At 40.1% G+C, this 17,896-nt stretch overlaps 1 protein-coding gene and 1 long non-coding RNA gene across 4 annotated transcripts in view; one reads left to right on the top strand and one right to left on the bottom strand.

The window, feature by feature from the left end:
* Positions 1 to 410: 410 nt before the first annotated feature.
* The window catches only part of ZMAT1 (zinc finger matrin-type 1), a 78,807-nt gene continuing 61,321 nt past the window's right edge, over positions 411 to 17,896 (top strand). Inside the window, exon 1 of one of the 3 annotated variants that reach the window (XM_060407974.1) lies at positions 411 to 533. The gene's annotated coding sequence lies outside the window, so the exon portion shown is untranslated. The remainder of the gene's footprint in view (positions 534 to 17,896) is intronic. The other 2 variants (XM_060407973.1, XM_060407971.1) reach the window with 2 other exon arrangements.
* Positions 5,385 to 17,896, bottom strand: part of LOC121818193 (uncharacterized) — a 59,609-nt gene continuing 47,097 nt past the window's right edge. The window contains exon 3 of the long non-coding RNA XR_006058264.1: positions 5,385 to 5,643. This is a non-coding gene — a long non-coding RNA (uncharacterized LOC121818193). The remainder of the gene's footprint in view (positions 5,644 to 17,896) is intronic.

The raw sequence follows: 17,896 nt of genomic DNA, 5'->3' as shown, positions 1-17,896 counted from the left end.
CTGGGTTTCAAGGAAGCATTTTTAAAGGCCAGGTGGGAGGGAGTGGGACTTGGGGTGAGTGTTCAGCTTGTGCACAGTTCTCTGATTTATTGATGGTGAGGCAACAAGGCAGTTTACGGGGGTTAGCTTTGTCAGTCCTTTCGGGTTCCAGGAGGTCTGGGGATACATGCTCATGGTCATAAAGTAGTTAACTTCTTCCATTTGGTGGAGTTTTAGCATCTGGAAAACAACTCAGATGCTGAGTTATCTACATACTTCAGAGAGGAGCTAAAGATTCTCAGACTGCCATATGACTGATGTGTTGTTTAAATTCTTACCAGTTCTCCTGACCCAACTGCTGGTTTTATCTCTACATCGTCACATCCTTTCAATCATTCATTCTTGAGTCAGGTTACTGTGACTTGGGGGAACCCTGGGAGACTACAGCTATTCTACAAACAAGAGGCAAGCAGAGGCCATTGAGGTGGAGGTCTGTCCTCAAAAGGCCCCGTGGGGTCCTACTTGGTTACATTTTCAGTTGATCCAATTGCATTGTAAGTACCTAGGGCTTTTCTTTTTGTCTTTTAGCGGTCAAAGCTTTTTAAACATCACTTTTTAAATGCTTTGTATACTTTCAAATAATAATGCTAATGTAAATCTTTGTCATCACGTTAACTCTAAAGTGATGACAGTAGCATTGCTCCAACAAATGTGATATTGGACTATTTTGAGATCTGTTTAAAATAACGTTTTTACGTTTCTAAGCATTGTAGGTAATATTAAAAAAAAACAGTAAACATTAACATATGCTCTTTTAGCAACGTTTGAGAATGAACATTTTTAATCTTTTAGTTTATTCAAATAAATTATGGTTCAGTTCAGTTCAGTTCAGTCACTCAGTCGTGTCTGACTCTTTGCGACCCCAGGAATTGCAGCACGCCAGGCCTCCCTGTTTTGGAGATTTGTATCAGTAGACTTTGGTAAAAATAGCTACAAAAACAATATTGATTATGATGATTATTTAACTCAAGTTTCAGTTAATTTTCAATTGGTCAAATCTTTAAACAATAATAGTATCAATTCAGAGCCATTTTTTCCAGTTTGCCAAATCCAAAATCATAATTTGCCTCTATTTTTTTCTAATAGTTTTATAGTTTTAGCTCTTATATTTAGGTTGTTGATCCATTTTGAGTTAATTTTTGTATATGGGTTCAGGGTAAAGGCGGAGAAGGCAATGGCAACCCACTCCAGTACTCTTGCCTGGAAAATCCCATGGACGGAGAAACCTGGTAGGCTGCAGTCCATGGGGTCGCTAAGAGTCAGACACGACTGAGCGACTTCACTTTGACTTTTCACTTTCATGCCTTGGAGAAGGAAATGGCAACCCACTCCAGTGTTCTTGCCTGGAGAATCCCAGGGACGGGGGAGTCTAGTGGGCTGCTGTCTATGGGGTCGCACAGAGTTGGACACGACTAAAGCGACTTAGCAGCAGCAGCAAGGTAAAGGTCCAACTTTGTTATTTTGCATGTGGATAGCCAGTTGTTCCAGTGCCATTTGTTCAAGAGAATGTTCTTTCCTCTTTAAATGCTCCTGCACTTATAAAAAATCAATTGGACGTAGATGTGTGGATTTTTTTCTGAAATCTCAATTAGATTCCATTGGTCTATATGTCTTTCATGTAATCAGAACCACACTGTTTTGATTACTGTAGCTGTATAGTAAATTTTGAAATTGCAAAATATGTGTCCTTCAACTTTATACTATTTCAAGACTGTCCTCACTGTTCAGGGCCCTTTGCAATACCATATGAATTTGAGAATAGGCTCTTCCATTTCTGCAAAACAAATTATTGGGATTTGATAAAGATTGCATTGAACCTTTAGATTGCTTTCATAGTATTTTCACCATAGCAGTATTGTTTCTAATCCATGAACGCACAATGTCTTCCCATTTATTTAGATCTTTAATTTCATTCACAAATGTTTTATAGTTTTCAGTGTGCAAGTCTTTCCTCTCCTTGGTTAAATTTATTTCCATGGTTTTTTTTTTTTTTTTGGATGCTATAATATTATAAATGAAACTGTTTTCTTAACTTCGCTTTAGGATTGTTCATTGCTGGTGTATAGAAACACGGTGGATTTTTGAGTGTACCTTGAAAATTTACTGAATTTGTTATTAGCTCTAGTAGACTTTTTCTTGGATGTTTTGCAGTTTTCTGCATATAGGTTCATGTTATCTGTGAGTATAGATAAGTTCAGCCGTGTCAGACTCTTTGCAACCCCATGGACTATATAGTCCATGGAATTCTCTAGGCCAGCATACTGGAGTGGGTAGCCGTTCCCTTCTCCAGGGGATCTTCCCAACCCAGGAATCGAGCTGGGATCTCCTACATAGCAGGAAGATTCTTTACCAACTGAGCTACCAGGGAAGCCCTGTGAGTATAGGTAATTTCACTTTTTTTCTTTCTAATTTGAATGCCTTTTATTTATTTTTCTTGCTTAATTGCTCTGGCTAGAACTTCTACTGCAATATCCAGTAGCAGTGATGAAAATGGGTGTGCTTATCTTGTCCTGATCTTAGAGGGAAAGCTTATATTCCTTCACCATTTATTATGATGTTAATTGTGTTATGAACTGTATTTAAATGTTAGGAATGATGTAAGGGAAGTATAGTCTCTCCCATGCTGTTAGTGAAATTTAAATATAAATATTTTAATGTTGTTCAGTCATCAAGTCATGTCCAACTCTCTGCAACCCCATAAACTGCAGCATGCCAGCTTTCTGTGTCCTTGACTATCTCCCTGAGTTTGGTCAAACTCATGTCCATTGAGTCAGTGATGCCATCCAACCATCTTATCTTCTGTCACCCCTTTCTCTCACCCTCAGTCATTTCAGCATCAAGGCCTTATCCAGTGAATCGGCTCTCCACATCAGCTGGCCAAAGTATTGGAGCTTCAGTTTCAGCATCAGTCCTTCCAATGAATATTCAGGGTTGATATCATTTGGGATTGACTGGTTTGATTTTAATGCTTTCTATTGGCAAAAAATCTTAAAACATAAATAAGTGCATATGCTTTGCCTGAAAAAGTCAACTTTTAATCATTTATCTTCATGAAAAGGTGGACATAACTGCAAAGAGTGTATTCATGTTTATGTCTGTAGTCCCTTGCTTTTCATTCTCTTTTTTTCAGGTGTTCGTGTGGTGGAATTATGAACCTCTTCCAATTTTACTATTATAAAAATATTTTGTTAATGCTCTTAGAGATGATGTTTTCAATACTGTAAGGAAAGCAACAGATAATAATAGTTTCTGTGTCTACAGTCACTAGCTTTCATTTCAAAGGCCTTGAGAATGCGGAATTCAGTCTTCTCAAGGCATGACACTGATAGTGGAGATTTTGGCAATGAGGACACCATCCAGGCAGACAGGTACTTTTTCCAGGGCTTACATTTTGCCTGAAAGGAAGAATCAATTGCTCTTGGTTGCTGTAAGTTCTTCCTAATGCATCACTTAAATTAAGCAGTGGATGTGGTGGCTCATCCCTGGATAAGGAGTCAAGTGATGGGTTCGAGTATTTCTTAGGTGCCTGACTTGCTACGTAATCCTTGCATCACTTTCCTCATCTGTGAAAGCATAGGTCTGAAATGGCTTTGGAAGGGCATCGAAAAGTATTGATGGCAACAGGAACTTTCATACATAGCTGGTAGCAATATAAAATGGTACAGCCACTTTGGAAGACAGTTTGGCAGTTTCTTAAAAAACTAAACATACTCTTACCGTATGGTCCAGCAATCACGTTCCTTGATGTTTACCTCAGAGTTGAAAACTTTTTTCTACAAAAATGAAAACTCTGCACAAGGATTTTTATAGCGGCTCTATTTATGATTCCCCAAACTTGGAAGAAACCAAGATGTCCCTCAGTAGGTGAATAGATAAACTGTGTACATTCAGACAATGAAATATTCTTTAGTGCTAAAAAGAAATGAGCTATCAAGCCACAAAAAGCCACGGAGGAAACTTAAATGTGTCTTACTAAGTGAAAGAAGCCAGTCTAAAAGACTGCAGTATGACTGCAACTAATATGATGTTCGGAAAAAAGGTAAAACTTGGAGACTTGCCACAAAGATCAGTGGCTTCCAGGGGTGTGTGTCAGGGGAAGAGATGAAAAGACAGAGCGAGCACGTGCGCGTGCACACACACACACACACACACACACACAGAGCACAGAGGATTTTTAGGGCAGTGAAAATACTCTGTATGATATTATAGTGATGGATATATGTCATTAGACTTTTGTTCAAACCCACAGAATGTACAACACCAAGAGTGAACCCTAATGTAAACTATGGACTTTGGGTGATTATAAGTTAACGTAAGTTCATCCATTGTTTTAAAAAAGCGTTCTAGTGAGTAGTGTTAATAATGGGGTGCCTATGCACCTCATGTGTTGGGGCGGGGGTACACTTCTCTTTCAATTTTATTGTAAACTAAAACTGCCTTTAAAAAATCTTAAAAAAAAAAAACAGTAGAGATGCGAGCTGCAGGCATGCCTAATAACCACTCTGTTCTGTTGATTTAAGTCAGAAAACCCTCTGTCCTTGGTCTCCATGAGGCATGCTTCAGAAATATCTATATTCATGATGAAAACCTTCCCGCTGCATTATTTTTGACAGAATCTTCATGGAAGAATTGAAGGGGTTCTCAGTCTTGTAGGGTTTATTTAAAGTCATATTCCTGGGCCCCATCACAGACCCTTTCAGATTATTTGAAGATTCTGCCAAGGATCCCAGATGATTCTGATGCGGCAAAACTTTCAGTATTTGAGAACCATTCATTGGAGAGGGCAATGGCACCCCACTCCAGTACTCTTGCCTGGAAAATCCCATAAATGGAGGAGCCTGGTGGGCTGCAGTCCATGGGGTCGCTAAGAGTCGGACATGACTGAGCGACTTCACTTTCACTTTTCACTTTCATGCTTTGGAGAAGGAAATGGCAACCCACTCCAGTGTTCTTGCCTGGAGAATCCCAGGGACAGGGGAGCCTTGTGGGCTGCCATCTATGGGGTCGCACAGAGTCAGACATGACTGAAGCGATTTAGCAGCAGCAGCAGCAGCATCTAAGCCATAGTCTTCATATGCTGGATTTGAATCCAGGCAGTTTGACTCTAGAGTACATGCTCTTAAACCACTATACACTATTTCCTAAATTACCAAATGTCAGGAGCTTTTCATGGAAGACATGTTTCTTTAGAGATAAAAATGTGAGGCCTACCCACAGAGGTGGCAGATATAAGACACAGATAAAGGGAAACCTGACTCCACCACTTTATAAGAGCTAGCAGGATGTTTGCTCTTCCAGAATATTATCTCAGGTGTCTGGTTAAGAAAAAAAAGTCACTCCAAGTATTTTAGGTAGAGAGATTTAATGCAGAGACGTGGTTACAGAGATGTTATAAAGGGTTGTGTTCAGTATCTCAGTCATGTCTGACTCTTTGCGAGCCCATGGACTGTAGCCCGCCAGGCTCCTCTGTCCATGGGATTTCCCAGGCAGAACACTGGAGTGCGTAGCCATTTCCTTCTCCAGGGGATTTCCATTTCCAATCCAGTAATGTAACCAGGGTTTCCTACATTGCAGGCAGATTCTTTAGAGATTGAGCCAGGGCTACTGTAGCAAAAAGGAGAAAGGGGTGTTACCCAGAGATAAGGAAGCTGTTAACACTCTGTTGTTGAGCTCTGAGTGTGGTGAGCTCTGGTATTTTCCTGTTGTTATCTTATCACAACATGTTTCACTATTTCATATTGTATAATTTCTGTACACTTATTAGCTTATATTTATTCTTTATTTGCTTCTCTCTGTTATCTGTAAAAAGTACCAAATTACTTGCTTAGCCCTCTGTTATCTATTCTCCATCTCCATCTACAGTAACAAGGATTGAGGACAATGACTTCGTTTCATCCACCTCTGCATCCTCATGTTTAGAGATGACTTTGACACAGGGCAAGTTGCTATAATTTTGAATAAGTGATGAAAGATGTAGTAAAATTAATGTCTCCATTTCACAGCAAGTATGTTCACACAAATATTGCCTGTAACAATGAATAAATGACGTATACTCTTTATCTTGAATGAAACCAGTGAACATATGAATCTTCTCTAGTATCCCTATCAGGGACTAACATATGAACTAGTTGGATGTGTTAATTAAGAGAGTTCATTTAAAGAGACAGAAACCAACTTGAGCTGGTGTGGTCAGGATATATTCTCTCTGCTGACCCAGTTTTGAGAGGCTCAGCTCTCTGTAATCCAACTTCCAAGATTCAGAGCTAGAGCTCAGTCTTACCACGTTGACAGTGTCCCCTTTGATCTGAGATTTGTCCCTGAGGAAACCCCTTTTTGTGACAACCAGATGGACAGAGGCAAAGGCATTGGCTGGACAGGGTACTGGATGCATAGATGGTGCATTCCTGTGAGGACAGGCAAGACCTATGTTGCAGACAGTGTGAGGGCTCCAGTCATGTGAAAACAAGAAAGTAGGTGGCAAGGATTCTGATCCATCTGATACTACTGCTGATGTGTGTGTGTGTGTGTGTGTGTGTGTGTGTGTGTGTGTGTGTGTGTGTGTGTTAGTCACTCAGTCGTGTCCGACTCTTTGTGACCCCATGGACTGTAGCCCACCGGGCTCCTCTTAATTTCAGACGTATGTAGCAGTGAGCAGCAGCTTGCAGCAAGCAGCAGCAAGCAGTAGCTGGAATCAGGGCCTTAGTTTCCCAGACCAAGAGTCCTAACCACTGGGCCCCAAGAGCCAGCAGGTGTGGCTATGGTCCCTAGTCTTTGCCTGCCTAGTTAAGAGCGAATTCAGGTGGTAAAGTAAAAAGTTTATAGAAAAGTACTTGTGGAAAGGTGTACAGGAGAATTCAGAGAGTTGTACCTTTGGGAAATTTAAATCCTTTATAAAAGGGCAGTTTTCTGGTTCTTTGTCTTCCCTCAAGCCAATCATCTTGCTTTGTTTCCCCCTTGGTTAATTTGTCTCAGTATCCTCCCCCTGGGAGCACAGGCCCACCTTAGCCAGTTCAGTTCAGTTCAGTCGCTCAGTTGTGTCCGACTCTTTGCGACCCCGTGAATCGCAGCACGCCAGGCCTCCCTGTCCATCACCAACTCCCGGAGTTCACTCAAACTCACGTCCATTGAGTCAGTGATACCATCCAGCCATCTCATCCTCTGTCGTCCCCTTCTCCTCCTGCCCCCAATCCCTCCCAGCATCAGAGTCTTTTCCAATGAGTCAACTCTTCGCATGAGGTGGCCAAAGTACTGGAGTTTCAGCTTTAGCATCATTCCTTCCAAAGAACACCCAGGGCTGATCTCCTTTAGAATGGACTGGTTGGATCTCCTTGCAGTCCAAGGGACTCTCAAGAGTTTTCTCCAACACCACAGTTCAAAAGCATCAATTCTTTGGCACTCAGCTTTCTTCACAGTCCAACTCTCACATCCATACATGACTACTGGAAAAACCATAGCCATGACTAGACGGACCTTTGTTGGCAAAGTAATGTCTGTGCTTTTCAATATGCTATCTAGTTTGGTCATAACTTTTCTTCCAAGGAGTAAGCGTCTTTTAATTTCATGGTTGCAGTCACCATCTGCAGTGATTTTGGAGCCCAGAAAAATAAAGTCTGACACTGTTTCCACTGTTTCCCCATCTATTTCCCATGAAGTGATGGGACCAGATGCCATGATATTCGTTTTCTGAATGTTGTGCTTAGCTGAGATGGATCTAAAAGTGAAGGCTTCCAGGAGGAGCAAGACTCATTATGGCCTAGAGTTATTCTCTGAGTTTTGACTCCAAGGAGCCTTTCTGCACATGTGTGGTATTTCCCTTATCCTTTACTCAGACACTGTTTTTGCCTCTCTTTGTCCTGGCCATGATTATTCCTTGAGATGTTTACAAGAGACAAAGATTCTCTGTTTACCCTGTTTCTGTTGTTATTTCCATTTCCAAGAGCAAATAGGGGGCTGGTTGTAAATTCCTCAACTGGAGGCCACCATCTCTTGCCTCAGGAAATACAAAGAGGAATCTGGCTGATTGTAAATGTCCAAACTGGAGCCAGTCTATCTCTTATCTCCCTCTGTCCATGGAATTCTCCAGGCAAAAATACTGGAGTAGGTAGCCATTCCCTTCTCTAGGGGATCTTCCCAACCCAGGGGTTGAAGCTGGGTCTCCTGCATTGCAGGCAGATTCTTTACCATCTGAGCCTCCAGGGGAGCCCACTATTGCTGGTACTTGAGCTTATTACATGGATTTGATTCAGTAGGGAGCAAACAGAAAGCAACTTTTTCTTTCTCCCTTTGAACCTTTAAATTTCCTTGAGAGAATTATTTTCTCGTCCTTAAAAAATCTTGGGGATATCTCACAGATGTGGGTGTTCCTTTCACATGTAATAACAGTTGATTTCTGTCACACACAAGTTAATACATCAAATGTAATGTGAAAACTCAAATTTTTAGTTTGAAACTTCATTCTCTTAGCTCTGGCCCAAACCCATGATTGATGGGGGGAGGGATAACACTGACGTCTTCACTCTTTCCTTTCTAGACTTTGTTACCTGTTCACTAAGTACACCTTTGAGCACCTACAGTAATGGATAGGAAAGTGGAAGGAGAATTAAGAGCAGAATTTGCTGGTTGGTGTGGTTGCCATCCGACATCAGGACCTTCAACAGAGTGGGTAACAAGTTGGTGACTCCTCTCACAGGACATTTTAACAAGTTCCTTGGCAATCCCTGGGTTCGATCTCTGAGTTGCAAAGATACCCTGGAGAAGGGAACGGCTACCCACTCCGGTATTCTGGCCTGGAGAATTCCATGGACAGAGGAGATTGGCAGGCTATAGTCCGTGGGGTTGCAAAGAGTCAAACACAACTGAGTGACTTTTACCTTTTGGCGATCCCTAGTGGAAACGTCTGACTATGGGCCATGCCCCCTTCAGCTGTTATTTTTGAGTCCTGTCTCAGCCCCTGAGCTTCTCATGGTCTTCTTTTCTGCCGGACTCTTGGTGCTCTCTGGGCAGTCTTCTTGGATGGAGTCCATTGTAAGATGACCACAGAAGAGTCCTCTTTGTCTTGCTTTCATTCAATGTGCAGTTTGTTCCCAGCACAGCTATAGTATCATTTTGGCTCCAGGCTGAAGCCACCTTAAGCACAACTTCTTCCCTTCCATCTTCCACAAGCAGGACTCAAATATTGCTCTCTTTCAGCATTAAAGCTCCACAGATCTGGGTTAAGATTTTCAGGTGGGGATATTTTGAAAGCCGCCCTGTGAGCAGGAGTGGATGAAAACTCTCCTTACCAACACTCATTGCAAGCCTTTTTATCTTGGTTTTTCCACATCCTGGAAGTGCATGATCAGCTAAAAATGCTAGGGAGTCAAACTGACTGCACATCCTGTACTTGTGGCTAGAATCTTCTACAGGGAGCGGTCATACTTGATAACCATTGTATGTTTCTTGGCTTAGGCAGGTATGCTTAGCTGAGATGTAACATCCATGCTGCTTCTCAGCTTATCTGGCATTTCCTAAGCAGTGCCTAAGCTTTGCTGGCCCAGGTGCCCCTTACCTTAAGCTGCTCCATCTTCTTCCCCTTTCCCCACTTTCTCTCATCTCCATTACCCAGACACACAAAAGAAAGATCCTGGATGTTTTAACACTACAAATCATTAATAACAACATCTTCCTCTTTTTTGAGGGAAAGAAGGCGCCTCCACTGATACTTGATTGCCCAGCTTGAGTCATATCAAGTCAGCCCTGACTAGGTAGGCAAAGTTACTTACTGTGCATAACACTTCTCGGGGGCCCATTACTCTGAGAGGTGAGGGTCAGATATCAGATAAAGGGAAGGGTCATGGATTGGACACTACAGTGGGTCATAGATAATAACCAGAGGGGACTTCTAATTTCCATAGCTACCTCCTTAGTTTAAGTGCCCTATCCCTCCCAAGGTACAAGGTAGCAATTTACCATATCATATTAATTTTTTTGCTTCTTCACTCCTGCTCTCAAACAATTTTTTTGATATAATAAAATCACAAAGCAAGTAGTCCTGGGAAAGATGGTAGAATCCCAAACATAGAAGTCATCTCAGGCTGCACATAAAGCTGAGTTTTCTGACCTGAAGTATAGTATGACTAAGTTATCTCAGTACTCTGACTTGTACTCTAGGAAAATGTAAGAGCAAGGAGGGGACAAGAATGGTTGAGCTTCAAACTACAGAGAATAAGCAAACATTTAAGAGAGAGGGTAAATCTATGTTCCTGTATACTCTTCAGGAATCCCAGGCATACCTTGGAGATACTGCAGGTTCTGTTCCAGACCACCTCAATAAAGTGAATATCACAAGAAAGCAAATCACAAGAATTTTTTGGTTTCCTGATGCATATTAAAGATCTGTTTATACTATATTGTAGTGTAGTGGCTGATGACTTGATGGCAGTTGCTTACAGAAACGACAGGCAACATTTTTTGTCCACAAATCTCTTCATTTGGGGCTTCAGTTCTCATTCATAAAAGGAGAAAGTTGGACTAACTTATCAGTTCCTTCAGGCAATGACAATCTGTGGTGTCACTCATTGCCTTTCTTATTCTTATGATTTATCCCACCCTGAAAATGAAAATATTTTTGACTCACTCAAAATCTTAAATTGGCATCAATTTTTCCCCTAAACTTCTTTACATATGTGCATGTAAATATAGATGTGGTAAATAATTTTAGTTTGGCCTCTGTGTGTTAAGGCCATTTGTGTTTTTTTTCTATTTGTGTCAAGCTTCCACCTATGCATTCCACATGTGCAACCTCCTCCAAGTTGAAAAATCAACCTTCTTCCTCCTTCTTTGGCTTCTCCCCCACTCCTTTTTGATTCCAGTTCCCCACCTCCCTGTTTTCCTTCTATTAGTTTTGAGGCTCCTGATCAGAGTCCAGTTATCACTGCCTGAACCCTTTAAATCACGTCCATGCATCAGAAGAAATGTTAGCCCTTACTCTAGTTCAAACCTGGAGCAAACTAGAGGAGTCCTCTCATCTCAGAGAAGGAGCCTGTTTTGTATAATCTATGTAAAGTATGCTTATTTATCTGTTAATAACAACCACTCAGCTAGGTTGTTTGAAACATCAGCAACTGACTTATTTCATTTTTTTTTAAACTCAAGCTGGTATAAAATAGTCAAAAATAATGAATTTCGTTTCCTTCCAAGGAGTAAGCATCTGTTAACTTAATGTAAATTAATTAGCCTCCAATTAAAACAAATTAATTTACAAAATAAAATAAAGTAAACATTTAGACTGTCAGATTTGAAGAGCATTTCTGGAATACCAACCATAACACTCTGCATGATCTCTTTTGACAAAGGCCTTAGTACAAATGAACTTAGGAAAGCAAAAGCACTCACTGTCTGAAACAAAAAAGGCTGAATCCTTCCGCTTTTCGCCTGAAGCTACTATAACATTGTTAATGTTATATTCCAATACAAAGTAAAAAGTTTAAACTTTGGGGGAAAAAAAAGAAATGATCCAAGTTAACAGAAAGCTAAATCAATACTCTGTTGAGTGAATTTACCTTTTTTTCCCCTGTGGACATTAGCCAGTTTCCAGTAGCTGGTTGCCTTAGGAGCATGAACGAATTCTCTAACACTGGTGGAAAGTAGGTAGCTCCTAGACTTGTGTGTCCCCCGGGGTGCTGTGAGAACTTAGGAGCACTCTTACTAGCGCTCAGTGATTTATTAAAATGATGAGGTTTCCTGAGTCTTTTCAGCTCGATGCTGCCTTTTAGACAGCTCCCAACACTACTCTTTGAAATCCTAGTGTTGTCAATGACAGAGCTAAATTTAAGAGTAAATATAAATAATTGTGCCTGTTTTTAATGGACAAATAGATCATTTGCCCTCTCCTTCTAAGACTGTTTCTTTGGGAGACCCAATCCAACCAGAGTCCTTAATCTAACATTTGGAATGTAAATAACTCTCTTCACGGGTCTGGATTTCATCACCTTTGAAATGTAAACGTCTAGGAGTCTTCCTGGCACCTAGATAGTTTAACTAGCTGTCTGTCTTAGCCTGTAATCATTTGCTTATAGAAGAGATAAGAGAGGATTTACTATTCCCATGGGTGATGGCAATTAACTAGAGCAAATAGCTATCTCAATTCTTAAGTGAACTTAGGATGAACTATACAGAAAAAAATACATATACACAAATTGTTCTGTTATGTCCTCTTGTAGGGAACACAAAAATACCATAAAAGTTGAAGGATGTGTGTTTTGTATGGCTGCAAACTGTCTATATAAATGTGTGTGAAAATGGCCTGACTTTTTAAGTTTTATACAAACTGCCTATGTGCACATAACATGAATAGCATGTGTTTATTTAAAAATCAACCATCATTCTTTCCTTTCTACACTTTGTGGTGAAATCTCTGCATTATTAGGATTTTTATTCCGACAGTACTACAGACATCCACAGGTAAAGAATGGGCTTGAAGTCAAGGGTACAGGCTATGGCGATCCAGGCAGGAAAGTAGCTAGAAACCGGAAATCACCCCCAAATCAAAGAGCAAAGATCAAATCAGAAGCTAGCAAGCAAAAGACATAGGATTGGTAGATGTGTATGATGGGGTAATCCTGAGGACAGGTACAGTCATGCTGAAGAAATTTACCGAGTCTCATAATACAGGAAGACAAGGTAAAGAGGGTAGTTAGAATTTCAAGCACAGTGAGGAAGTTTATAGAAGCCAAAATGGGTAGGATGAGCTGAAGAGCAAATATATTGCCCCTACGTTCAGAGACCTGGCACCAAGGCAAGCTGTCTTGATCAAAAGATTCACATATTTTCTGCTCGATGAATGCCAATTAGGGCTGGCCTACAGCAGCTAGAAAAAAAAAGTGAGAGAAGATTTTTATTTCCTCTACAAAGTAATATTCTTTCTATTCTGTTGGAACTAATGCCTGTTCTTTTGTTACTTTTTGGTAGTTTGGAGAGAGTGAACTTTAAAAGCAATGTGTGTAGCAAATCTAAAAAGAACTATTGAGTTCAATTCTAATAAAAAATTAAAGGACATAAGCCTGGCTCTGTCATTTACTCTTCCTGTGACAGTGGGCAAAAGAATTAACCTCTTTTAGTTTCTTTCACCTGTTAAAAAAATAAGAACTTTAGTAGCATCTAATTCTTAAGGTTGTTGTGGGATTACCATGCACACACAAACACACACATTTTTTTATAAAGTGGTACAAAGTATGCTTAATAGAGTTTGTTACTATTATTATGCCAATTCATTTTATAAAACATGGCACTTATCATATCTCTCAGAAACCATTCCATATTTCCCTACTGCATCCTGGACTGCATGAAAACTCCTTACCCTGACATTTTAGCTTCATCTCTCCTTTTATTTCACATATACTATATCTTAGTTGGGGCTTCCCTGGTGGCTCAGTAGTAAAGAATTGCCTGCCCATTCAGGAGACGCAGGTTCGAACCCCAATCAGGGAAGATACCCTACAGAAGGAAATGGCAACCCACTCCAGTATTTTTGCCTGGGAAATCCCATCGACAGAGGAGCCTGGCCGGCTACAATCCATGGGGTCACAAAAGAGTCAGAAATGACTTTGTGACTAAACAACAGCAATACATCTTAGTTAAATAAAAGTAGAGATTTCCAGACCCTTTCAGAACATTGCCACATGTAAAACAAGATGAGTGCTCCATGTCATCATGATGCTCAAATATGCTCAGATAGACATCTGCCCCAGAACAATAGCAGATCAGACTGATGACTCATCTGGGTTGTGAAATTATGTTAGAAGTTCCCGCTGACACAGGAGCCAGTATTTTGTCACCCAAATATCTATATGCTACCTATCCTGAGCATTGTTCCTGTGAGCTTCTCTTATCTCCAGGCATTGAGAAGGTCTCAGACTATACCAAGAAGATGATAGATGTGTCTATGAAAATAATCAGTAAATAGTCAATAATAAGAATAGAAAGGAATTTTATTTGAGCCAAATAGGGCTTGCACAGAAGCCTGCTCCAGAAAAGCAGAGTTTTGGGCAGTTTTATATCTTGTCAGAACAAAGAACACTGAACAAATCAGGGATACATTTCTTCAATGTCTCTAAAAGACAGACCAGCACATACCCAGACAGCACATATGGTATGGCCTTGGCAGCTAGGGAGGGAGTCTTATCATCACAGGAGTACCAGCATTAGCATCTCAGAAATGACATTTAATCTTTATTTTTAACATGGACATTCTTTACTTCTGATCGGTGTGGCCTTTTCTTTAATAATTAAAGCAGATGTACAATGTATGTTTGACAGACTATTTTAGTTAGCATAAAACTCAAGCTAATTCATGTATAAGCTAGAAAGACTTCCCTATGTCTTGGTATGTAAAATTTTCTTTTAACAGATAGTTACATATAGGTGATGATCATAGGTCCTAGACAGTCACCTTTAAGTGTCTATCCTAGAGACAGCAACTGTATGACATCTGTATAGCACTTCTTCTTACACCCATAGTAGCATCAATAGTTGAAGGTGGTTCTCTTTACCACTGAGCCTTTTTTACCAGAGCCCCCTGAGCAGCTAGATCCAGTGACTATGGTACCAGAAAATATGGCAAACCACGCTTTATCTTTTCAATATCTGCAGCTCATCCATCATTTTGGTAACATCTTCTGCTTTGATTTCTTTATAGTGAGATCCAGCTTGATGTTAAAGGGTTGTAAAAGCTTTCTTCTCCCTTTAATAATCACACAGAAAGCCCTTTCATTTTCTAAAGGCCACATAAAACAATAGTACTTTCTTTTGCTTAAAAAGTATGAGCTGTCAGCCAGCAACGGTTCTAATTGTAAAATACAGCACTCATGTCTTCTGTCTTCCATTTTCCTCTGTTGCATTCCTGTACTCACAGCAGCCTGTGAACTTACATTCCAGCCAAATGTGTTATTAATAGTTGATACGAGAAGGTTCATTTCTTTGAGAGGTTATTAGATAAAGAGCTACAAGAAAGCACTGCCAAGGTAGCACTGAGAAGGTAAACATACATATCTGTCCAAAAGTCTGGGGCCTCTTTTCCCACCAAGATTTCATCTGAATTTGGAAACAGCATGTTGGGAGCTCTCAGAAGCCTCTTAGCCCTCTCCTTGGAATATTTTCAGGGAAAACAACTGAAATTCAGAGTAAAATAACCTGAATATCTTTCTTAGGATGGAATTGTGATTTCACCTGCTTACCACCAACTAATAAGTGATTGAAACAGGATTCAAGTCCTGTCAGGCAGGCTCCAAAGTCCATTTTTGTCCCACTATAAGACACAGCCTGCTGTTAAAACAGACACAACATTGCCCAACCTGATATAATCTCAAAATATCTTCAAGAATGGAAAGACAGAAGGAAAAGAAAAATAAAGCTAACATTTATTAAATGCCTACTAGAGGCAGATTCTGCAGAAACTGCTTTACATAAAGCACTTTGTAAATAGCAAAGCCTTTTTCAAATTTTATTCATGATATTAAAAGGTAGGTGAGATTTATTTTTACCATCCACGAGCACTTTCCTCTATCAGCACCCTAGTACTCTCTTTAGTACCTCTTTAGACTTCATTTCTCCAGTCGTTCAACATCCCTCTTCTGTTCCCTTACTTTCAAGGCAGGAACTCTGCTATCTGCACTGGTCTGCCTTTCTCTAGTTGTAGATCTTTCCTTTCTTCCTCTACCTCATTGAAAATAACTTTCCTGTGTCTCATCAGATAATTGCTTAGCTAAAGCATTTTTTCAGCAGGATTTCTCTTTGTGCAAATGAATGATGGAGATAGATGACATAAACATCTGAAATTAGCACAACATTGTAAATCAACTATACTTCAGTAAAAGAGAAAAAAAGACATTGTTTAACACAAAACCCTATAGCAAAGGATGTTACTATTGATGCACTTCCACTCACTGCAGTAGGCCACTGGAGGAAACAACTTGTGAATGTTTGTGAGATTTTGCAGTAAAGAAGACATGGGTTAGATTCTCAGTTCTGTCACTAATGAGCTTTATGTTATTGGACTAGTCATTTTTCCTCTGATAGTCTCATTTTCTCTGTCTATAAAAGGAGTGACAAAAAAGAATTGTCACTTTCTATTTTAACACTAAAATTGTGTGATTTTATTAGTAACGGATTGTCTTTAACAAAATGTTAGAAGTAGAAAGGGCATTATAAATGATATACTATGATGTCTTTTTGCAAGTCCCATTAAAAGCAGGTTAAAAAAAGATACTGTGGTACGGTAATTTAGGAGCTACAATCTGGATATCTGCATGAGAGTCTTGGATCCATCACTTAATAATGTTACTTAGCTGTAGATTGATCTCTCAGTTTCCACACCTTAAAAAATGGGGATAACAGTACTTTTAAATTAAATTGTTGTATGATATAATGCATGGGAGACACCTAACAAATGCTAGCTACTACTGTTATAAAGCTCTATAGAAATTCCACTATCTTGATCCATTATAAGAATTCTTGAGAAAAGTAGAAACAACCATCAGAGAGAGGTAGTGTGAAAAAGGATTATACTAATGTGTGTGTTGGGTGGAGTTAAAAAAGTGAAAGTGTAGTGACTGAGTCGTGTCTGAATCTTTGCAACTCCATGGTTGGTATTCTCTGTCCATGGAATTCTCCAGGCCGGAATATTGGAGTGGATAGCCGTTCCCTTCTCCAGGGGGTCTTCCTGATCACGGGATGAAAGCTGGGTCTCCTGCATTGCAGGCAGATTCTTTACCATCTGAGCCACCAGGGACAGATATTAAATAGTAATAATCCATAAGCTAAAAGTGACAGGGTAACAATGAGTCCAGAGTCATTCTCATCCATATCTTGTGTGTATTTAATGGACTGCTGGTCTTTCCTGTCTTTCACCCATTATCTTTTGCTAGTCTCTGTTTTGATTTGGGATTCCCAGGTGGCACTAGTGATAAAGAACCTGCCTGTCAATGCAGGAGACACTAAGAAACACAAGTTTGATCCCTGGGTTGGGAAGATCCCCTGGAGAAGGAAATGGCAGTCCACTCCAGTATTCTTGCCTGGGAAATCCCATGGACAAAGGGGCTTGGCAGGCTATAGTCCATAGAGTTACAAAGAGTTAGACACAACTGAAGGAACTTAGCACTAACACTTCATGGAAAAATTGGTAGTTCTTTCAAGCCCCCTTACCACACTCCTAGAGATGTCTCTGAAACCCAGTGGCCACTTCTAAAGCATTATTTTTATACCTCCATATAAAAACTTCCTCTCGTACCATCTGATTGTACATAACCAGCTACCTTTCTTGATTATTACTCTCTACCAACCCCCTGATCATTTTCCTTATATTCGTGTCCTTACCATCTATCCTATCTATCTCATCTTCCCTGACTTCAATATCTTCTTACACAAGTCAACTAACTCCCTAGTATCATGGATTCTTGGGTTACTTAATTTCAGTTGTTTTCCCCTTTCTTCCATACCAGGAATACCCTCTCACGGTTGCATCCTGGACACAGTCATAATTCATAACATTCATTCATACTTCCAACATTTTAAACTCTAGTGCTACTTTCTAATTACCACCTCCTACATTTTCACCTGTCTTTCCTTTTTTTCCCACTAAAACTAGTGTACAATCTCATAGAGATCTCAAGTATTTGACATTCTATTTTCTCTAACTTGCCAGTTCATAACTTTAACCACTTTCTTGCCAATACACTCAGCCTTCTGTCCTTCTTGACCATCCTACCCCCTTGCTTGGACGCATTCAAACTGTTTTTTTTTTTTTTCCTACTGCACCTAAGGGTGCTAATCATAGCTTTTCTTTGCTATTTTCCTTAGTAGCATATCTCCAAGCACATGTGCC

The sequence above is a fragment of the Ovis aries genome, chromosome X (genome assembly GCF_016772045.2).
Source record: "Ovis aries strain OAR_USU_Benz2616 breed Rambouillet chromosome X, ARS-UI_Ramb_v3.0, whole genome shotgun sequence".
NCBI lineage: Eukaryota > Metazoa > Chordata > Mammalia > Artiodactyla > Bovidae > Ovis > Ovis aries.
The sequence above is the reverse complement of the archived record's forward strand: the minus strand, read 5'-3'. Positions and strand labels throughout refer to the sequence as shown.